The 24,633-nt window shown below is 40.5% G+C and overlaps 2 long non-coding RNA genes across 2 annotated transcripts; both read right to left on the reverse strand.

The window, feature by feature from the left end:
* Positions 1-811: 811 nt before the first annotated feature.
* LOC307135357 lies at positions 812-1,648 on the reverse strand. The gene is made up of 4 exons (XR_013817667.1): positions 1,331-1,648; positions 1,133-1,227; positions 921-1,043; positions 812-837 (listed from the first exon to the last, which is right to left on the reverse strand). It is a non-coding gene; the product is annotated as an uncharacterized lncRNA (long non-coding RNA).
* Positions 1,649-18,210: 16,562 nt separating this feature from the next.
* Positions 18,211-23,814, reverse strand: LOC307134868. The gene is made up of 5 exons (XR_013817611.1): positions 23,327-23,814; positions 23,033-23,125; positions 22,236-22,285; positions 20,993-21,097; positions 18,211-18,394 (listed from the first exon to the last, which is right to left on the reverse strand). It is a non-coding gene; the product is annotated as an uncharacterized lncRNA (long non-coding RNA).
* Positions 23,815-24,633: the final 819 nt, after the last annotated feature.

The raw sequence follows: 24,633 nt of genomic DNA on the forward strand, positions 1-24,633 counted from the left end.
ATAAACATACTCCACACGGCTCCGCACTGCATGAAAAGTGGGATTTTCGACCCCGTAAACGCCTGTATACTCCTGGAAATCTCCCTAATTTTCGGCAGTTTTCGACAATTTAGAGGCAGCGAACGTCGCGTTTGTCTGTGCCACAAATTGTCGTAAACGAACCATGACGTAGGTGGAGAGCCCCCCGCTGAGAGACCGCGCGGAGGTGCGACGCCTCTAATTTGCATATGAATAGCAGCGAAACCAGAGAGTCAACGGCCAGACTTGAATTTACTCACTCACTATTGGCTGAAGCCACTACATTTAAAAAAGAAAAATCCCTCGTGATTGGTTGGCAGATCACTGCAAACCAATCATTATTGGTCCCCCTGGCTCATTATAAATGTAAACCCCAATAATAATAATAAATATATAATTTATGTTGTAATAATTTGTTTCATATTAATGTTATTGTGCTATGATGTATTCATACCATCAAGGAATATATGGGAAAATTATACGGACCGTGCCGTTTATTCAAACAAGGGGCTTCATTTATAAGCATACAGCTGTTCATTCAAGAGAAAGGGCTTCATTTATAAAACACAGCGGTTTACTTAAAGAAAGAGCTTTATTGTTAAACACACAACTATGTACAGTGCAGCAGTAATGTCTCGTAATGTAATGTAGAGTTCGGCGTGCTCAGGGCTGCGAGAGCGCGGTGGCCGCACAATCCATCCAGACACCCCGTCAACAAAGCCGTCTTCCTCGTCAAACATGAGTTCAATGGTCGCGGACTTCCAAACGTCCACCTCATCCTCATCCAGCACTCATCCAGCACTCTCTCGCTTCCAGCAACTGTAATACAATCCATAAAGACAATAAGCAACCTGAAAAATACTCACATTGACAAAAAACGGATCTAATATAATAAATCTTACCCTTTTTCTTCTTGATCGACTCCGAGCTAAACTTCGCAGTTTCCGCCTGCTATGTAACGTTAAGTTCAGGTTGTTTGTATCTGAAGCTCCAGCGTGTCGATTCATAATACGTCTTACAGGCAGCTGGAAAACAATTACATGAGACTGGTATTAATAAAAACAGTCACGTTAAAATTAAACAAGGAATGAGAAACACATTAGAAGTTACTTACACACAATGTCGTCATGATCAGCGGTTAAATCTGGACTCGCGGAAATCGCTCCAAGCAGATAAGAGCTCACAGCTTCGTTATGAGGCGAGGATAGTCTGTGTAAACAAAATGTGCAGTTTTAAGCTCGGATCTATTAACGCATCCATTTCCTTATACAGCTGAATAAAAGCATATTCTTTAAATCGTAACGTTACATACCCATGCTCTGGTTCATAGCGACTGCAGTTTGCCTCAGAGTTATGAAGACGAAGACAGCCTCCTGAAAATGAGTCCAAAAAGTTCGTCGCGTCCATGCAGAGATTGAGTTGAAGACGGTGTCCTGTCATTGTTGATCACGAAAAAGGAAAGCAGCAAAAAACATAAAAAAAAGTTTAAAGCTCGTCTTCTACGCGTCATGGCCATGACCTCGACCTCGCACCTCATTGGACTAGGGCTATAATAAGGAACGCGCCCGGGGCCAAATCTCTTTATACGAAACGCGTGACTTATAATCGTTTCAACCTTCAACACGCCCTGTTTTCCGCTTCAACGCAGCAATTTTTTACGTGTGTCTTCTGTATGTGTAGACCAGGGGTGTCCAATCCTGCTCCTGGAGGGCCACTGTCCTGCAGAGTTTAGCTCCAACCCCAATTAAACACACCTGTACCTGCTAATCAAGGTCTTATTAGGCATATTAGAAACTTCCAGACAGGTGTTGAGGCAAGTAAGAGCTAAACTCTGCAGAGCAGTGGCCCTCCAGGACCGACTTTGGACAGCCCTGGTGTAGACCCATGGTGTAGACACGCACATTCTGGTCGTGTAACAGGCATACACGCACAGTCGACGCACAGTTTTAACATGTTAAGAAGACACATTTGAACGTGTTTCTTAACGCGCACATTCTGTACATGTCGAAGTGTAATATTTTTTTTTAAAGCAGACTTACCTTTAGATGTAGCCTAGGCTACATACAGATTAATATAAGATATTAATTAATTGCTTAACTGACTACTGTGCTAGAGTAAAGTAGCCTAATGTTACAATGTATATTAAGTAAATGCTTAATATTATACAATTATTATAATTTATCTATATGGGTTATTGTTTGTTTTTTAAAGTTAGGCTATATATAATTTCTAAAAGTATAGGCTAATTTACACAGCACATATTTATAACTGAAAACACACACAACTTTATTCACTTTCACATAATAATGTTTTTGTAATTTGGTGTTTAGTTTGTTGTATAGTTTGTTTATACTGTTCTGTCTCTGTTTTGTTTCCAGGAACATCTGATGAGTGCTATAATAAAATGACTTCATTATATTTAAAATATGTTTTGATATTCATTTTATTTATATTATTAATATTTTATTTACCCATAAACGTGTCTTTAGGAAGCCATAAGTTATAGAGACAAGAATAACTTTTGCCATTTAAATGCCACATTCATTTACTGAGGACCCATACAGCCAATGATCATGTGTGAAAACACATACATAAATTGATCACTTAGAAATCAAAACTAAGGTTTGAGAAAGAAAGAATATGCATACAACAAAATATATTGTTTCATAGCAGCTTCAGTAACAAGTTCAAAACAAATTCTGCTGTAAACCGGCTCTAACAAGCCAATATAGTGTCAATATTCAGCTCAAGTGACTTCAGTGTTGATTCAGTTCAGTTGATTTCAGTTCAACTGTAAATTCCTCAGTTGTGCATTGTGTGTAGTTAGATATATGCAAAAACAACATTTTTGGAAATAGTTAAAATAGTTTTGCACAAAGTGTTGCTTTTGCAAGAGATGTCTGATGTTTTGTGTGTAGAGTTACAAGAAATGGAGCCATATTTTCAGAAATTGTGTGTAAGCAATTAGATAAAACTGTAAATGAATCCAGTTTATTTTAGTTCAGGACTCATAGTCCAGGTGTTAGTAATCTGTGCTTAATCTTTGTTCCAGGCAACAATTTTTTAACTCACGATTAACTAGATTAAGGCCTACTCTTGGCATAATTTAAACCCTGTCCAGGAAACCACCTCTTGAAAATCTGCATTGATAATTCATAAAATGTGGTGTGAGCTCAATTTAAATGACAATTACAGAAAAACACAATCTGACTTAACTATAAACAAACAAACTTGTACTTTTCACATTTATGATTAATAGCCATTTAAAAAATCATTCACAGTGCAGGGTGGACAAATTAATGTTGGTATGTAAACTGTATGCTTTACTTGATTTATTTGTGTGCTTTGGTTCATTGTCTTGTTGCATCACATAACCTCTCTAAAGGTTGAAGACATGAACTGCTGTCCTGTATTTTTTTATTTTTTTTACATAACATTGGTTATTGCTAATGACATACAGAGTAATTAATCTACACTGTGAGCCCGGACAAGTTGAATCTACTTAAAAAATTGGAGCAAACTGGTTGCCCTAAAAATTTAGTAATGTGAACTAAAACGAGTACATTTAACTTAAATTTAAGTTAACATTTTAACTTAAACTTTAAACTTGTTTTAGTCAAAAAAATTCAGAACCTAGATAAAACTCCCCCTGCTGCTACTCTGATTTGCATTTGTGTAGCTCACAGCATCTTCATTTACATGATAAAGCCTCCCCTAGAATTAAGGGGAGGGGGGGTCATGGGGGGACAACTGCCAAGCAAGGCCCACGTCAATTTCAGACAATTTACGGCAGTTTTCGGTGTTGCCTGCAAATTGCCGTGCACAGTCGTAAACCTGAAGTTTCACGGCAATCTACAGTGTCACATACTGACGAAAATCCCACTTTTCATGCAGTGGGGGGGTTCATAAGTGAATCGATGGGGTTTTGTAAGAAAAATATTCATATTTAAAACTTTATAAAATGAAGCTTTAACGTAAATTATGCTGGGAAGACTCAAATGTTACGTCGCGCATTACGTTTAGATCTAACCAATCATCATCTAACACTTGGAGTATAAAAGATCGGAACTTACACATGTCTGAGTTCGCAGATGATGAAGCCAACATTCACCCCCATCCTCCCCACCACCACCAGGATGGTCCCTGCCCATACCTCCTGGCGGGTCGGCTGCGCCCCTGCCTTCATCTTCAGGCAATGCAGAGTCCGTTACCCTCTGAATGTGAGCTACGGATGGGGCATACGCCAAATAACCTTATTATATAATATTTCGCTTTCATTTGGTGGTCTGTTAATAAATAAATGTCATTATTATGTTATCTTGCCCCCCGAGTCTTCCTGGTAGAAGTAAAGTTCCGGCAGGCCGCCTTCCGTATTCAGCTTACGAAAAAAGTGTTACTGGGGCGGCTTATCACTAAAACATATAGTGTAAGCGTTTTGAACTGGGAGGGCTGTTACACTTTTCTTGTAAAAGGTCTGCCGGAAGCTAGATATTTTACTGTATAAAGTTTTAAATATGGACAAAGCCCCATCAATTCGCTTCAGAAGGCCTTTATTAACCCCCCGGAGCTTTATTAACCCCCCCTTTATAAAGCTTGGAAGCGTCAGGATATTAATATTAATATAACTCTGATTGTGTTCATCAGAAAGAAGAAAGTCATATACACCTAGGATGGCTTGAGGGTGAGTAAATCATGGGGTAATTTTCATTTTAAAGTGAACTACTCCTTTAAAGATTGCACTTTCGTGACTGTTTCTTAAAAGTACTTAAAAGTAAAGTACTTGATTATAATTTTAACTGCAGTGGGCCGTACAAGCTTTCTAAAGTTCAGCTAATTGCATTTAATATGAACTATAATACACTTTCATTTATTTGCAATGAACATGCAGTTAAGTGTCTGAAAAGTATGCCTTTTGGAATGCGACTCTATAGTGCCCTAAACTATTTTACCCAATATTTCTGTACAGTTAAACTGATAGTTGAATGAAGCTATATTAATAGTTAAGCTTATACTGTTAGCTTAACATGTCATATACGATGAGAAAATGTGTTTCTGCCTAAGAGATTCCATATCAGTTCAGATGCTGCCTATTTAGGAGACTACTTTGACACTGTAGGTGTTGTCTCAGCCATGAAAGGAAGAAGTGTATTGGCCTGAAACCCACATGGAAGACCACGGCCACTTTCGCTAGCATTTAGTCACGCCTCTCACTTACATTTTCTCTTTCATCCTCCTTTCGTTTCCACTCTCCTTGTTATGCACATTATCTTACATTCTTCTTCCCCTTCTGTATGTTTTTCCTCTGTACTCTCCTCTCACACTCCCTCTGACTGACCCTGTCAGATGGTCAGGAATTATAGTCTTCAGTTAAGGAAGTGGTTAAATGCTGCTTACACTATTACCACAGTCGTAACTCACTGCTATCTTCAGGCTTAATGGTGGGTCAATTCAGCTAAATGTTAAGGACATTGAAGACAACCAAATACTTCCCTATATAGTATTTGAAAAACAGTATGCCAAAAGAGTAGTATGTCCTAATACATTGTATTCAAAAAACAGTAGCTGAAAAGTACCCAGATGACCTACTATTTCTGGTGAGATTCTGGAATGACGCAACACAACTGATGCTAGTTCACATGACAGAAATAGAGCGATTTTAGTACAAACTAATACAGAACATAGATTTTGAAAAGTGTAATAGGTGATTCTCTACAGAATTTTTTTTTTGTTATGCTGGTTGAAAGTCGTCTCATATCCTGATAGCGATCACTATGTTAAGTGGTCTAGATGTATTTTTTTCTATTGTCTGTGGAAGGCGTAGGACCATAAAATGTTTTGTAGCAACAATGAGTTTTGGGGAATAATTAATTCAAATGGTATGAATATTCATGAGTCTATGAATATTATTTGCTTGTTGTACAGACAAAATTTACGTATAACGGAACCTTTAATATTTTAAAAGTAACCTTTATCCAAATTGATTTCTTCATCAATTATCAATCTTACAAACCTTAAGAAACATTGATCTGTTTGATCAGGACAAATAATATCTCTTATGGTTGTACCATTTGTATCACTGAAGGAGTAATACAAGAAAATCAAGCTTAAATGGGTAGCTTAGATCTTACGCTTCAGTGACTTCGAATTTGTGAGCAAAACAATACAGATTCAATTTAATGCAATCATTGGGTTTTAATAAAACAACTACAGTTTACAAAGCTACGATTCATACGGGGAAATATGCATATATATGTAGGAGAAAACAAACAATATGGTACAAACAAGGAAACATGAAACTTAACGAGTAATAAAAAGGGAAGAAGAATTAACGAGAGAGAGAGAGAGAGAGAGAGAGAGAGACAGAGAGAGAGACAGACAGACAGAGAGGGAGAGACAGCTTCAGTCTTTTCCCAAGAGCCCACAAGAAATTCATATAAATTCATAATTCAGACAACGTTTTTCAAGCAGTTTGATTGTGAAATAGAATACTTGCATTACTACGGCTTCTTGTGTAAGTGTCTGAGTTCGAATCGTCGGGGAAGTTCGCTAAGGATTTGTGAGTCCCAGGTGAACTTCTTTAAAGTTTAGGAAAGTCACTCCAGAAGTCTGCCGGTTTCTCTCTCCGTGCGGAGAGGCCTTCTCTCAGGGTTGGGAAGACCAGGGTCTTCCCCTCCATGGCTAAATGCCAAGAGGTCCGTTCCTTGTGGTGGCGAGAATGCAAAGAGCTGACGGTCGGTTCCAGTTTTTATAGAGGGGAAGGCCGACGCCTTCAACGCTCAACGCTCTTGCGGCTACATGATGTGGTTTGGATCTAATCAGCGTAACACACAGGCCCTTTGTTTAAGCATGATTTGATTAGACAAGTCACGAGGGCTGTGAGGTGTTCAGACTTTGGTCTATCCTGCCACATGACTGATTGAATCATTACTGTTACAGTCCCCCTTTTTGTCAGATGATGACCTATGGTCATTATCGGACAACCCCCATCACAATGGTCGGATGGCAGGTGAATCTGGACGGTTGGATAGCAGGTGTTCGTTGTGGCTGAGGAGCCAGCTCGATGAGGTTCGCATCTGCTTCTGGCGTGGTACCCTCCCTCCAGGGTTTCCATCGGAGACCTCCAGACACAGCTGTCGTGAGTTTGGCTGAAGCGGGTTCTCATCTCGTTGAACTTCCTGTACAGGAGAAAGGCTATGCCTAGGGTTAGGGTATTGCTGATGATCATGGAGATACATAGCGCAGTGTCAGAGGCTTGCATATCCGCAATGTCGTTGTAGGACATCTGCGGAGTTAGCGATAGCGGCATAGAGGCGGGCATTGTAGCCGGGGCCGGTCGCTTGCTGCGGGTTAGCACTGCAACTTTGGGGCTGGATGTGGGGTTTGGGGGTACCCACATGTCGCCGTGTAGTGCGCCCGACTTGGCGAGGGCGTCGGTTTGGTCACTTAAGTCTTTGTCGAGACCTGGTAGCTTTGAGTGTGCTTTTACCTTCTTCCAGTACACTGTCAGGTCATGTGTTCTGGTGATGTTGTCACATTCCTGGAACAGGTGTTGGTGTTTGACTGGCTTGTTGTTAGCGGTCTTGAAACCATTCTGTTTCCAGCTTGGAAGGTGGCACACGAAACTGAGTCTGGCATAGTTAGAGTCTGAGCAGATGAGCAGTTCTCTGATGTTGTGTGCTGATGCAATCTGTAGGGCTATGAGAATAGCTGCTATCTCTGCATATTGCGATGACTGAGGACCCAACTTGAAGTGTTGTGGTGGGCACGGCTGATCGTTCACCCACAGCACTCCTGCATCTGCCTTGAGGATGCCGTCGTGGTTGTAGGAGCACCCATCGACGTAGGCCATGGGCATGCCCTGGCACGCATTCGGTTCAAAGTGTCTTTGACAGGTCAGTTGTTGTTCGGGTTCTTGTGCATCCGACCAGACAAAAGGGCAGTCTTTCTTCAGCAGGGCTGTTAGAGGTCTGGCCATGTCTGAGTAGTTTTCAATGAACTGTCGGGAGTAATTGCATACCCCTAGAAAACTGCGCAGCTCAGAGGTGTTAGTAGGAGGCTTGATGTTTTGAATGGCATGAATACAGTTTGACTGAGGTTCAATGCCTTGGGATCCGATTAGCAGGCCCACGTAGTTGACCTTGGCCCGGCACCACTGTCCTTTGTGGAGGGCGATCTTGGCACCGGCTGCGGATAGTTGGTTCAAAACATAGTCTCTTTCTTTCAGGTGGTCGGCCACCGTTGTGCTCTTCATGAGAACGTCGTCTACATAGATCAGGTTGGTCTTGAGAGGTGTAGCAGGTTCATCAGTCTCACCGACAGGCTGGTGGGAGACTGTGTATACTGCGAGGTGACTGTCCTCAGTCAGCTCTGTTCGGCACACCTGGTCTTTGGTCATCGGCATGACAGACGTGATGGCAATGAATTTGAAGGGTGCAGTGAACAGCGTGTTATCTGTACTCCCTTCTGGTATCAGTGCAGGTGGAATGGGCCCGATGATGGGTGGTTCAAGTTCAAAATCATGAAAGTCATGGCTCACTAGCCATCCCAGCGGGTAGGCCTTGGGAATGTTGATGTCAGTTGCTGTGCAGTTGTTGAAGAGGATGTAGACTACACAAGATGACATTTCAGTGAGGGGTGTGGCTTCAAGTGTGAGTCCGAGTTCCACACATTCAGGTGAGGGTTGGAAGAAGCCCAGCGTGTGGTTTAAGGTTTGGCCACATCGCATGTTGAGCCGAACAGCGACCCCTTTGGTGTATGCTGGTATCACCGTTCCCTGTTCGTTGACTAGGGTGCAGACCTTCGGGATGGTCTGTCCTGCCATGAGGTTGTCATGACTGATGGAGACGTGTGGCTGTAAAGTCAGTGGGGTTTCAAGTCGACCTTGCCTGAGGTCCACAGCAGCAATTAGCCCCTGGTCTGATTCTGGATCAGAGTGTTCGTGAATTAAAACTCGTCGTAGCTGCCAGTAGTCTGCTTTAACAGTCTCTGGTTGACGGTCTAGAAAGCTGCGTACGTCCCGGTTAGAAGTGATTCTGAGTAGGAACAATCTGTCCCAAGTGTTCGCGTTAGCGACAGTCTGCAGGTGAAAGTCTATGTCTTGCAAGTAGGCGTCAACGTCGTCTCCTCCTGCAGGGTCTGGGCTGAACGTAGGGATATTTCTGGCCAGCTTGTCAAGGTCTTTATGAGCTACGTGGCTGCTGGCCCTGACTTCCTGGAAGTGCTTCCCTTTCTCCGCTGCTGGCGGGGGTTCGTGGAGGCTAGCAGGTGACAGTCTTAGCAGTGGGTTGTCACCCCCCTTTCTAGCTCTTGGTTCTTGGCTAAAAGGTGCGGACCAGCTGGTCGGGGGAAACTTTGTGTGGTGCGTTCCCCCTTCCCGGTCACTTTGCAGTTTATAGGAATGTTTCAGTTCTCTGTGAACAAGGTCAAGTTCATCTTGGAGCTCATGTCTTTGCTGGACAAGCTCATTGATCTCGGCTCGGGCAGCCTGCAAGTGGTTTTCGGAGGCTTTGGCTTTAGCATCTCTGTCTTTGAGTGCAGTGTTGGCTCTCTCTAGGAGAGCTTCGCCTCGCCGGAGCTGTTCGTTGAGTTCTTCCCTGGTGTCTTTCTCTGACTGCTCTCTGCGGTCTGTGTCCAGACGCAGATCTTTCAGGGCCTTTTGAAGTATTTTTACTTCTTTCTCTCGTTCTGTGTCCGTTTCACCCTTTTTCTCGGTCTCTAGAAGTAGCTGGTCTAGATGACGCTGGGTGAGGGCCTGGTTTCTCCGGGCCTCCTCGGCTTGGAGCTTTAATGTTGCCGCTTCCTGTTCCAGGTCGGTGTGGCTCTTTTCTCTTAGCCGTGCCTGGGCGACAAGGTTGTGGGCGAGGCTCCCGAGGATCTTGGCCAGTTCTTTGTGAGAGTAACTCTGCGTCGGGTCGTGTGCCGTCAGCTTGTCTAGCTCTGTGTCCAGTTCCTCCTGGCTCAGCTGTTGCAGATCACTGGTGTCCTCCGACGGAACAGTGCTCGTCATCGCTTCCAGCCATACCGCTAGGCGATCCCAAGGGACAGTGGGACTGGGTGAACGGGGCATACTGGTTCACTGTGGGCGAGAGAAACACAGCACACACACACAAAGAGGCCAATGCAAGTTTTTTTCTAAGGTTAACGAGCTCTTGTACGGACCATGCCGTCGACAAGAATTTTGGCTAACTGATGTAAACAGTTAGACAGTTAGGCAATTAGGCGGGCCAATTTTTGGGTCGGCCTGAAATAGAGACTTTGACAGGTGGTAGCCCTGTGGGTCACCTGGTGACGCCGGCTGCTTGGTTGTCACTCTATTACTTAGCTTTCCTTGGGGTCTCTTGGTGAACTGAGAGAAACAAGATTACAACAGTCCGGAAAGTGAAGGTAGGAAAGAAACAAACACAAAAATGAATTGGTCTGCAATAAAAAGGAAAACAAGCGCGAACGCTGGGAGTGTTAGAGAAACACTAAAGGGGCTAAGCCTGCTACCTTTCGTGAGAGTTTCTGGGGCCTACAGCATGTGTGGCTATCGGGTTAGGAAACCTAGGAAGAGGGTGCGGCTTAGAGAGGAAAGGTGGGCCAAACGTTTAGGCTATACTCGGGGGAGTATCTAATATTCGGCTTATAATGTGGGTTTTATCACATTTAGTTTATCCGGGGCGAGTTGAGGTCGCTCAGGTGGAAAACCAGCGGCACAGTTAGCCTTCCGGGCGTTCCCAAACACCCAACTGCCGTGTCCTCGGTCCTTCGTTACTCTGTATCGCGTTACGCCCACTCAAACAGTTTAGACTTTAAACACAACCTGACAGCACCCACCCGTCAACCGCCAGCCAGCACGGCAAAGTTGGCACGTTCCCTAGAACCCTCTTTTTCAAGAGTGGCTCCCTATTAAGCCATGGTTTAGAGACAGGTGCCAGACATTGCCTTGTGTGTGTCAGCTGAACTGGTTGACTGGCTTTGGAGTGTCAAATTGCTGATGTCGCCACTGCGGGCCGCAACGGCGGACAGAGGTAAAAGAAACCGAGATTCACACACAGTCGATGCCGGTCACGTCGGTTGGACAACCTTGCTCGTGGAGACCACGTTGAGACGATTCTCAATTCACCACCGATGCTTGTGAGCCCTACAATAAATACACAAAGAGGGTAAATAGGTGAAATCAAAAATTAATTAAGACTCGCTTGTTTACCGGATCAAGTGAGTTATGGTTGCAGGTGAAAAGGAAGTGGGAAAAGAGAGAGAGTGAGCTGTAAGCTGACTTAGCAGGGTATGGCCACACGGTGGCGTCCTTCCTTCCAAGTGGACTGTCAGTAACTTTAAGAACCTAATTTCAATTTAAGCTAGAGGAAATTCATTTTTCCTTTTAAACTCAAATTCAAATAAGTGTGTTTAATCAGCGAGAACAGAGACCTGGTTGCTGCCTAATGCTAGTAAAATTGCATAAATGAAAACCTTTCTATAAGTAATCAATAAACAATTCACATGCTCTTCTTAGGAAGGAAATTAAGTTTGTTAAAACAAAATTTATAGCGGAGAGTAGAACTATCCGAAAATGCCCACGAGATGGCGCAGTCGAGTCCACCCAGACTAGAGTTAGTTAGGAGGAACGCTCAACAGATGGCGCTGTTGCGCCCGCTCGGGATAAAGTTTTGGTGAAGTGTAATTCGAGAGCTGTTAGGTCGCGCCCTCTGGTGTCTAGCACGCAGAGTTGCACCTGCTCGTGTGACTTGAAGACCAAAAATCAAATGATGGCCGCACACAGGATTAACACAAATCACAATTACTTTTTTTTAGACCACGGCGGATCTTTTCGTGCTATATTGGCACAAACAAATTGGCAGGATTCATTCGCTGCACAAGAAAATGTGGATACAGGAATAAACATCTGCTTACGTCACATTTAAAAGAACTCCAATAGACATTTATCAAACTGGCTGACGGTCAGTCAGCATTTATGAGTCAAATGTTTTAGGTCTCCGATTTGGGTAGCTAATCCAATGTTAAACCAGGAGTTATCGTTTATCTTAACGATTTAATATTATATTAGGCCTATTATTGAAGAGAGGAAACTCGCTCTATTTCAATCTTCCGCTTGAAAGAAGATTTCTTCGTTCAAGTCAAGCGGGATAAAACAATATTACGCATGTACGGACTGTACAGAGATTTCTTTATCTCTGCAGGACATCTAATATTGCTAAATTAGCATCTGTTAATATGCTTAAGCTGAGCTCGGCGTTGTGCCTAGTCAGTGAGTGAGTTCGCTTTGAGCGATTTGTCTCACAGTTCGAACAAACGAACGAAAACACGCGTGCATAATATTAATACCCAAAAATACACATGAATATGAATATTAATATTGCTCACAAAAACAAAGTTTGAAATTGCCCGCATTCTCCACCACTGTAGCAACAATGAGTTTTGGGGAATAATTAATTCAAATGGTATGAATATTCATGAGTCTATGAATATTATTTGCTTGTTGTACAGACAAAATTTACGTATAACGGAACCTTTAATCTTTTAAAAGTAACCTTTATCCAAATTGATTTCTTCATCAATTATCAATCTTACAAACCTTAAGAAACATTGATCTGTTTGATCAGGACAAATAATATCTCTTATGGTTGTACCATTTGTATCACTGAAGGAGTAATACAAGAAAATCAAGCTTAAATGGGTAGCTTAGATCTTACGCTTCAGTGACTTCGAATTTGTGAGCAAAACAATACAGATTCAATTTAATGCAATCATTGGGTTTTAATAAAACAACTACAGTTTACAAAGCTACGATTCATACGGGGAAATATGCATATATATGTAGGAGAAAACAAACAATATGGTACAAACAAGGAAACATGAAACTTAACGAGTAATAAAAAGGGAAGAAGAATTAACGAGAGAGAGAGAGAGAGAGAGAGACAGAGAGAGAGACAGACAGACAGAGAGGGAGAGACAGCTTCAGTCTTTTCCCAAGAGCCCACAAGAAATTCATATAAATTCATAATTCAGACAACGTTTTTCAAGCAGTTTGATTGTGAAATAGAATACTTGCATTACTACGGCTTCTTGTGTAAGTGTCTGAGTTCGAATCGTCGGGGAAGTTCGCTAAGGATTTGTGAGTCCCAGGTGAACTTCTTTAAAGTTTAGGAAAGTCACTCCAGAAGTCTGCCGGTTTCTCTCTCCGTGCGGAGAGGCCTTCTCTCAGGGTTGGGAAGACCAGGGTCTTCCCCTCCATGGCTAAATGCCAAGAGGTCCGTTCCTTGTGGTGGGCGAGAATGCAAAGAGCTGACGGTCGGTTCCAGTTTTTATAGAGGGGAAGGCCGACGCCTTCAACGCTCAACGCTCTTGCGGCTACATGATGTGGTTTGGATCTAATCAGCGTAACACACAGGCCCTTTGTTTAAGCATGATTTGATTAGACAAGTCACGAGGGCTGTGAGGTGTTCAGACTTTGGTCTATCCTGCCACATGACTGATTGAATCATTACTGTTACAGTTTGTTCAATCATTGCATTCGGTCCATCACTGCGATTTGCAGGGAGGGTTGGATCGTAAGCTTTCAATGCTAGCAGGCTAAAGATAGCATTTCCCAGACACCTGTTGCACCTTTAATTAGAGATGCTCCGATCAGCATTTTTGGGGCCGATCACCGATTACCGATCACCAAGATCATGATCTGCCGATTGCCGATCACTGCCGATCACAGAATGGCAATCTTTTAAATATAATCTTGCAAAGTTTGCACCATTTGTAGAAATGAAACTAACTCTAAATTAACTGAGTCAAGATCTTAAAGAACCACAAAGTGTTTATTTTAGAAAATGAGATAACTTAAGGCTACTGTAGGCCATCTTTCCCAAATAAATGTATATAATAAATGTATATAATTATCTCACCTAAATATTTGATCATGCAGTGCATTTTTGTTTTTAAAAACAATTTTTCAGGTAGGTCTAACATTAGTATTGAGGTAAGAAATACTAAAGACATTTAATAAGAAATCAAATGTAAATTAATATTGGTCTTCCCTGAATAAATTAAATTAGATTAATCCTTACACTTAAGGTTGCAAAAGTTAGTCATTCAAGAGCAGTGAGTGTCATAAAGGTTCATCAAACAACACAAGACACAGAGACACTCAGAGACAGCAGCAGTTTATTCGACAGCTGTCACTTTAAGAGTGAACACGGATACGGTTACATGCAGTTGCACAAAATGTTCCCTCGCGAGTCACGACGGGGTTTACGTGCACACTCGTCAAGACGGTAATTTAGTACATACATTTGTGTGTATCTGACCATTTCAGCGCAATTTGTACTCGCAAGCTTTTTGTGAGATGGCCTGTGTGTGTGTGTGTGTGTGTGTGTGTGTGTGTGTGTGTCTCCAGACCGTGCGCGCGCGAGTGCGGTTTGAACACTGGCAAGACTTAAAAATAAATGCAAATGATAAACTACTGACGATGCGACACTGCCTCGATTGTGCAAAGTGGCAAATCCTGTGTCAACTGTGCAGCTGGATTTTAATGCAGATGCGATGCGCTGATGTGAAGCCATTTGAGCATTTTGAAAGGGAGAGAGAGCGCGCGCAAGCGGTGATTCACGCGCGCGCTGTTTGTCTACTTGCGTCCCACAGAAAGTTTTCAAATGACTGCGTAAGTTATTTAATATAGAAATATGAATTGTACCTCACCTTCAGCATTATAATTATTTTACCCGCGCTGGAAAGAGAATGAGACGGTGTCGCTGCATATCATGCCCCAGCTCTCACGGCAGGTGCGGGTTTTATGTTTCGTCAGCATGCGATCGGTTCATGAGATCGGCCTTTTTGGAGACCGCCGATCAATCATCCCAAAGCGATTATCGACCGATCGAGATCGGTTGCCGATCGATCGGAGCACCCCTACCTTTAATGGTCGCAAAGTAAATTCAAATTCATATGTTGTACCTTCTCAGAAAGGAGGTGGTGGTCCTGTGAGTTAAACCATAGAACTGATACTGATACATGGAACTGATACGCAGAAGGTTGCTGGTTCGTTCCCAGCGGTCACCACCAGTGTGTCCTTGAGCAAGGCACTTTACTCCATGTTGCTCCAGGGGGATTGTCCCTGTAATAAGGGCACTGTAAGTCGCTTTGGATAAAAGCGTCTGCCAAATGCATAAATGTAAATGTAAAGTATGTGATTTTGTATGCACCGAACCTCTCACTGAATTTTGGGGTCAGTGCTCATTTATTTGACCAGAAATACACTAGAAACTGGAATATTGTAAAACATTATTACGGCTTTCTTTTTAATATATTTAAAAATGTGTTTTTTTTTTCTCAGCATCATTACTCCAGTCTTCAGTGTCACATGATCCTTCAGAAATTATTCTAATATGCGGGTTTACTGCTCAAGAAACATTTCTTATTGTCATGAATGTTAAAAACAGTTGTGCTGCTTAATATTTTTGTGGAAACCATTCTACTTTTTTTAGGATTTTTTGATGAATATAAAGTTCAAAGAACAGCATTTATTTTAAAAAGACATTGTAAATGTCTTTACTGACATTTTAATGCATCCTTGTTGAGTACAAATATTAATAGACAACAGAGTTGCATCATTTAATTATAAAATAAATGTAACCGTAATCTGTTTCAGTTACTGAGAAAAAAACGTGTAATTACAAAGGGGGTTACATCTGAATATATTCTCTAAAAAGCTAGGATGTGCTGAATAATATTAATTTGTTGCTTTGCCTGTTTTTGATGTGTACAATAGGTTTCCATTACAGATTTGCGCAAAACTTTTGCGATATTTTGATAAAAATCTATTGCGAAATGATGGCGTTTCCGTTAAAAAAAAAAAAAAAAATTTTCTCTCGCGATAAGTCATTCCAAAATTATGGCAGGTATGTTGGTAGGTTTATGTATATCCCAGTCACCGCACTAGCCATTGTTTTTAATCGAAGGAGACATAGGCGTGTCCTCTGTCATGAAATGGAGTCCACACCCGTGTTTCATATCTTGAACGTCTTTTTACTGAACTCCCCTAAGCCCCTCTTCCCAACTTCTCTTTCTGTGCATGTCCAACACTTTTAACCAATCAACATACATGACATCATCCAAGCACTAATGGCAAGGAAAGCCCCTTATTCGGTTGTTAAGTCTGACGTCATGCAGCAGCGCTTCCGGACCCAAACACTTTATCTCATACCACAAGAAAAACAACAAATGGTGCTAATATACACACACAATGTGGTGTAATACTCCAAAAAAAAAATATAATCCAAACCTTTATCTCCATACCAAAATTCCAAATGGCCAGACAGTGATTTATAAATCGTTAAAATATAATGTATGTGACGTTGTGTAGCCTGTAAGTATTTAAAATGTTTAACTTTTTAAAATGTTTTATGTTTAATATGAATACATAGCGCTCATAAACGGCCGTCGATGGCATTCTCAAGTGAAACGAGTTGAGGCTTGGACCCAGAAACGGCGTTCCTTACGTCACGACTTAACAAGCGGATACTTGGGAGCTATGGCCATGGCGGATAGGTGTTCCTCCTTTATATCTGCTTCAAGGTCTTAATGATAATTTGTGGCATTTCTTTGTTTTTTAGAATCCAGTATTCCTGTAATTCTATTGTCTTTTATGAGTTTAATAAAGAACATCTCTCATCGTCTCTCCGACATAAGGCGTCATCATTAAATAATGATTGTCTTTTGCGTACGTCAGGTGACCAGTAAATGCGAAAAGACCTCATGAGAGCGTAAAAACTTTTTTTGCAATATATGGGAGTTTTTGCAAAATTGATGAGTTTCCATTGGCCGTATTTTCGATTCGCAATTTCAATTTTCACAATTTGAAGGGTAATGGAAACGGGGATAATGTCTCCTTCGATTTAAAGTCTGTTTAGTAAAGTTATGCTTTGCTGATGCTTTTGATTGGTTCTCCTGTTTGAATTTGCAGCACACCACATCTGCCAATTACGTCAATCCACATTTCTGCTGAAAGCTTTAGGCTACAACCTGTCTGAGAGTTGCCACCATGGCGAGTGATAAAAATGCACTTTAGTGCTGGAAATGAGAAAAGTAATCAAAAAGTATTCAAATTTTATCACATTGCTTTAAAGGAACACCGACTTTTCGGGACTTTAGCTTATTCACCGTATCCCCCAGAGTTAGATAAATCAATACATACCATTCTCATCTCCGTCCGTGCCATAACTCTGTCCGACGCATCCACCGCTAGCCTAGCTTAGCACAAAGACTGGAGGTAAATGGCTCCAGCTAGCCTACTGCTCAATAAGTGACAAAATAACGTCAACATCTTCCTATTTACATGTTGTGACGTGTATAGTTACATCGTGTAGTAAGACGGAAAATGAAAAGTTGTATTTTTCTAGACCGATATGGCTAGGAACTATACTCTCATTCCTGTGTAATGATCAAGGAACTTTGAGCCGTGCCATGGATGCAGCGGCGCAATGATATTACGCAGCGCCTGAAAATAGTCCCCAGCATGCTCTCTGTGCAAGCAGGTTGTCACGTTGGTTATGTTGACGGAAGTTAGCCTATTTTCAGGCGCTGCGTAATATCATTGCGCCGCTGCACCCATGGTATGGCAGCAAAGTTCCTTGATTATTACGCAGGAGTGAAAGCATAGTTCCTAGCCATATCGGTCTAGAAAATCGCAACTTTTCATTTTTCGTCAGTCTTAGTACACGATGTAACAATACTAGGGCTGGGCAAATTAACGCGTTAACGCGGGCGATTACATTTTTTCAGCTTAACGCGTTAAAAATACTTAACGCAAATAACGCAGTGTCCGTTTTTATATCCATTTTTGCCCACACTGTTAGACATTTTATTGTATTTTTGCGGTAACTTACTGGCAGCACTATTGCCAGTAAGTTACTGTAATTGCCCCTTTACAGTAGCTTACCTGTAAATGTGTTTTACAGTATGATGCCCTTACCGTAATTTAATTTTACAGTATGATGCCCTTACCGCAATTTCATTTTACAGTATGATGCCCTTACCGCAATTTATTTTTACAGTATAATAATTTTTACAGTAATTTTACTGTAATTTATTTTACAAAATATGCATATGTTAATATATTATTACTTTATTTTGAATATTTTACATGAATGCAATAAAATAAATAATACATTTAATAAATTCCAAATAAGAGACTTGAGTCCATGTACATCAGTATATTTTTTTATTCACCGTCACAATCAATTACAAAAAACAGAAAAAAAAATAGAGAACTGAATTCATTACAACAAATCAAAGCAGAGATCATGACGATATGGCAACAAAAAGTATGAACAAAATACCCCAGTTGGTCTTGGCTGGCCTCCCTACTGGTAAACTACTGATGGCTGATCTGAAACAAAACAGAGGGAAAATGTGTGAGAAATGGTTTATCTCATCTAAATTTGTTCATGGACAGATGAGGTAACAACTTGTGCAACAGCAGTTATTCATAGTTATACTTGTTATATTATTATTATTCATAGTTATACTTATATTATATATCTCTATCCCGAGGACAAGCATGCGCGCTCTGGAGATTATCATGTGAAACGCAACAATACCCAATCAGAAAGCAAGCTGCTGACGGAAGACACCTCCCTCCAGCTCACGCTGGAACATGTAAAGGCCATGTTCACACCATCTCCATTACTTCATCTAAACATTTTCCTTTTCCCCCCCGCAAATTTTCTTTAAAAAGCATTCCATACACTATCAGGGTATATACAGAAATTCTTAAGTTGAATTTAATACCTTTTACTACCTTTTTTAATACCTTCAAAATATTTTTTAATACCAGCGCGACTTCAAGCTGCAACTATAGTAGCGTAAATGAAATATCTTTCCAAATGGAATAACATATTGCATCACAATGTAACGAGATCATTTTAACCTAACATCAACTGCCCACAGAGATGAGAATAGAAATAAAGACAGAAGAGGAAGGAGACATCTTCTTCATAGTTCGTGCAGTGTACAGAGGGAAACAAGAGCAATTTTCACGGCGCAATATAGATTTTTTTTCTTTTTCGTTTTAAATCATGAAGGCGAGTCAGTGGATATCACACAAAAACGTAATGTGTGCGAGAGTCGGTGAAGTCTCAAACCTGGTCAATTATTCACTACTGAAAGTGAACGTAAAATCTGACAAGCTTTCGGCGCATATTCTCACAGAGACAAGAGATATCTCTTTATTTATATAAATCTGCTTTAACATATGCTGATAACGTATAGCCTATAACTGTCTGAATTTATATTCTTAATATTTCTCTTTTGGCCCATATTGTGAAACAAATTAGAAGAGAAGTATAGGCCCATTTCGTGTTAAACAAGTTTTTTTTAAATAAAGCTGCTCTTACTTTCTGATAATACTGATATTATTGTAGTGTTCTGACATATTATAGACTGATAATCATTTTAATTATAGGCCTATAATTCCTTGTTTAATTGTGCAAAATGTATTTAAATAATGAGGAGTAAGCTAATCTATCTATTCTTTTATTATGCAACATGTCGGTTGTGCATTGATGCATTATGAAATTATCACGGGGGCAAATTAAATGTATTATCAATTTAATAATAAAAGTAGGCCTACCCTAATAATAATAATAATAATCATTTATATACATAAATAGTAAATGCTAAATCTTCACTCATACAGTGAGCAGACAAGTCGCGCTCGACGATCCGAGCCATGGTGTGAGCATAAAAACCGTGAGCTTTGGCTTTACATCGCATGCGATCTACTCGTACAGTGTGAGTAGATAACCTTGCTGAAATCGCACAGAAATCGCACAGTGTATGCCAAGCTTTAAGCAACTTGCATATTTCGAAACAGCTCTTCAATGCCATAGATTCAAATTGAAAGAGTGGTGTTTAGTTGCAAGGTCTAAACACCACAGCACCTCAGCTCGCAATGTAGCGGTGGTGATAGGGCATAGCGTCTGCTGTCTGACGTCTGTCACGCACCTGTTGATGAAGCTGCTAGACTAACGTTAGGCTACTGGCAGTGGTTTGAATCGGGAGAGCAGTCGGGGTTGAGGGCAAAGCAGTGGAGTTTGAGGTCGTTGATGCATCTGTAGCGCAGAACATTGATATGGGAAGCTGCTCGCTACGTCCGCTCATCCTAGCTTGGTGGCTATTTGATTACATATGCGATTTGACGCCATTCACCCCCACCCAGGTTATATTAATTGTCTTCTTGCAGACGTGGCAATAAGCCTCGTGGCTGTTGCAAACTTCTGGCCTAAGCCAGACTTTAAATCGTGAGTCCTCCAGCCAGAGGTCCGAAAACTTGCATTTCCCCATGCTTTACTTACTGAATGGAAGCGAGCTCACGTACATGTTTGTCAGCAAGCCAGCAGCGGACCCAGTTTGTTTCAGCGCGCACGAACGAACACCACCTCACACGATATCGCGCAGGTCCTACTCTAAACATATAAATAAATCCACGCGAATTTTAGAAAAAAAAGGCCTGTACTTAACACAAATTGAAAATGTATCTAAAAACAATTGGGCTCGAAAATGTAATACCTCGTCAGATGACGTTTAGTACTTTTTACTACTTTTTAATGCCCTTAATTTTGGCTAATTTCATTTACTACCTTTTACAACCCCGCGGACACCCTGACTATAAGAGCAATTTCATGATATGATATACTTCATATCACCTGTGGTGTGGTAGGCAAACGTCACCTCCTGCTCAACTGACATCTTATGCTGCCTTCACGTGCAATAGGAATTACTGAACTAGTTTCCTAGTTAAAAAATTGGACATGAACGCCCTCTCAAGTCAAAATCTGAATGTGATGAGCTCGTAATCACAACTTCAGAAGTGGGAAGTAGGAAATTTCTAGCACATGAAGGCAGCATAAGACGAGGTTGGCTGAAAATTAAAAGATAAAAGTCTCTCAGAAATTGCAAATAATTAAATACTTGCACCTGTACATACTTGCATGATTAGTTTTTAGTTCAGGTTTTAGTTGTAGTCCAGCTTTGTCCGTTTCTCCGTCTATTCCTCAGTCTCTCTGTTTTCTGGTCACTGGTTGGATATGATCTGCATATAAAATAATGTATACATATTTTGGTAACACTTTACAATAAGGTTGTATTAGCTAACATTAGTTAAAGGGTTAGTTCACCCAAAAATGAAAATTCTGTCATTAATTACTCACCCTCATGTCGTTGGACACCCGTGAGTCCTCCGTTCATATTCGGAACACAAATGAAGATATTTTAGTTGAAAGCTGATGGCTGAGAAAGGCCTCAGATAGGCCTCCATTGGCATTCAGTACATTGACACTTCCAAGATCCATGAAAGGCTCTTAAAACGTCGTTACAAAGTCTATCTCACCACAGTCGCTCTACAATAATTTTACGATGCGACGACAATAGTTTTTGTGCGCAAAAAAAAATCTAAATAACATCTTTATCCAACTTGTTCTCGACTTCCGTGTATGCCTCCACGACGCATGCGCGAGAATATGACGCAGATCCGGCGTTCGAGATGGACTTTGTAACAACGTTTTAAGTGCCTTTCATGGATATTGGAAGTGTCAATGTACTGAATGCCAATGGAGGCCTATCTGAAGCCTTTCTCAGCATCAGCTTTCAACTAAAATATCTTCATTTGTGTTCCGAATATGAACGGAGGACTTACGGGTGTCCAACGACATGAGGGTGAGTAATTAATGACAGAATTTTCATTTTTGGGTGAACTAACCCTTTAATGCATTAGTTAACATGAACTAACCATGAACAACACCTCTGTTCAGCATTAGTTAATCTTTGTTAACGTTAGTTCATAAAAATCCAGCTGTTCATATTAGTTCACAGTGCATTAACTAATGTTAGCAAGGTTTTAATAATGCATTAGTAAATGTTGAAATTAACATTAACAAAGATAAATAAATGCTTTATAAGTGCAGTTCATTATTAGTTCATGTTAACTAATGTAGTTAACTAATGAACCGTATTGTAAAGTGTTACACAAATTTTTAAGTGCATACAATGAATCATTTTTAATTACTTTGTCATGTTATGCAGTGACATATCCCACATGAGACTAAACAGTCACAACAAGATAACAAATAGATGCCAAGTAGGAAATGTAGGCAACAAGTATTTTTGAAATAATAAAATGTTATGCATTAAAAGACGTTAATCACATAATGTTAGTCAAAATATATACTTACAAAGCCAAAGATGCTCAGTGCTGTGGCTCTTTCTGGGGTGTTGTTAGCTCCTGTTGACACAAGAGAGAAAAAGAAGAAATTTTCATTAATGTTTATTGACTATAATGGTGCCTAAATGTTATGCACATGATAATTCACAGATATAGGATGACTGCTAGATTGACCACTTACACAATCAAATGACTATCAACACTGAAAAAAGAGAGAAGACAATAATAGAGCCTACAGTGGCATGTAAAAATGAATTCATATGAAATAATATAATAAATAAGAAGCCACAATGAACATACTTGAACTAATTATTATTTTACTTGAATATATATTAATCCTCTGGTGTATACACTGGCGTAAATGTTCTATTTTCGAGAGAGAGAGAGAGAGAGAGAGAGAGAGAGAGAGAGAGAGAGAGAGAGAGAGAGAGAGAGAGAGACAGCCTTTTTTGACACCGCTCAGGCGCTAACGTTACTTCAAATGGCGTCACACACATTTAACTGTCAACGAAAATATGTAACTATAACTGGCCGTGAAAAGACGGAAACCATTGTTCGCGTAAATACAACATTTGGTAAATAATGTACAATGCAGGTAACAGTTAGTCAATTGTATGCAAATTGAATGGGTTATGAAAGCGGTTCTTGAGGAAAACGAACAGTTCCCCGAGACTGTCATATAGTAATAGCAATTCGATATTATTATTTACTTTCTTCATGTATGTAGCTATATTTAATGGATATTGGTTTACGTTTTAAAAGTATCAAAGACATTTGTGACAAATTTGTCAAATAAAAACTTCTTACCTCAGGAAAGCTCGCAGCTGGTGTCTGGCGATCCGATCCACAGGCAGGGACGTCCGTTATGCGCGCACTCGACACAAACCTCATTTGCGCGGGCTTGGCACGCGAGTAAACAATTTAAATTGTGTGAGGTGTAAGCAAAGTTTATAAATATATATTTTAAACATTTAAAAATTACATTTATATCACCACACTTGTACTGGTATTACTCTGGCATTAAAATAATAATAAATAAAATAAAATGACGGATCATGAGATATAAAATGCTAACAGTAGGTGTGTGTGTGTGTAGCCTACCGTTAGCATTTCATGATCCGTTAGCATCTCATGATCCGTCATTTTATTTTGCAACGTACAGTTATAGCCGAAAAATAAACAAGTAATGAAACTTCACTTTGCCCTCAGCCAAAACGATTTGCCAGGGAACAAATTATAGATCCATGAGAGCAAATATGGGCCGTTAAATCTCCACAAGACTAATTATAGCTGGAGACGCCACAGAGACATCAGAGCCAGCGGCAGACGTCAGAAGGACTAGCCGAGGAAAGTCTACTCTCGCCGGGTAAACAAGCGCTGAACGCCGCTGACTCACTGGAGCTCACATCTCCGAAAACACCAGATAAAATGTTAAAATAGGCACTCTTCTTATAAATAAACCACAGATTTGAGCTTTAAACAACTACATTACCGACTGAAAAAGTCTTAAAACTACGTTTTGTCACACATTAACAGTTTTAACACAAAAAGACGTGTAAACACAGCCCATGTCAGTCATTTCTCAACGAGACGAGCCGCTGGCAGAAGCTCCTCCTATGAGGCGAATTCGAAATACATTTATAACACTAATACTTTACTCTATTTATTCTATACTCTATTTTTTCCTCTTTTTGAAAGTTGTGAAATCACTATTTTGGAGTTTTTCTTTTGCTATTTGAGCAAATGGGCACACAAAAAATATATAATTATTGTATTCTCTCATTCACCGCTATAAAATTTAACCCAACTATGACGACTTAAGCTCTGAGAAACCCGAAAATGTGAAAAGGGTAGGAGAAAATACTAAATATAAAAATTACTTCTTTGTCTCCCACAAAGAACTAATTTTACATCCTTCCATCCACATGTTTTTATTTAACTTTTAAACATCCAGTGTGTGTGTGTGTGTGTGTGTGTGTGTGTGTGTGTGTGTATTCTTTGTTTACAGTAGCACTACTGCTTTTACGTAAACAGTAAAATACTGCAAATTCCCATATACAGTAAGTTACTGTAAATTTCATTAAAAATACCCACAATGCAGTGCATATTACAGTAGCTAACCGTAAATAATATAAATGGTATTTTACTGGGCTTTTTTGCGGTAAGTAACTGTAAAATTGCGGTAAAGTCTAACAGTGCAGCGTTACATGATCGCTCCTATTCATGTAAATGCTTCCAAGCGCGACAAGACACAAGAGAACGTGCTGTATGTCAATGTCCTGTCTGTGTGTGTGTGTGTGTGTGTGTGTGCGTGTCAATGTCCTGTCTGTGTGGCTGCGTCTCATGTCAGCTAAAGGGACACTCTGACACACACACACACACCCTCGACGCATAGACAGACCCGCGTC

The sequence above is a fragment of the Gobio gobio genome (assembly GCF_949357685.1).
Source record: "Gobio gobio genome assembly, chromosome: 12".
Classification (NCBI taxonomy): domain Eukaryota; kingdom Metazoa; phylum Chordata; class Actinopteri; order Cypriniformes; family Gobionidae; genus Gobio; species Gobio gobio.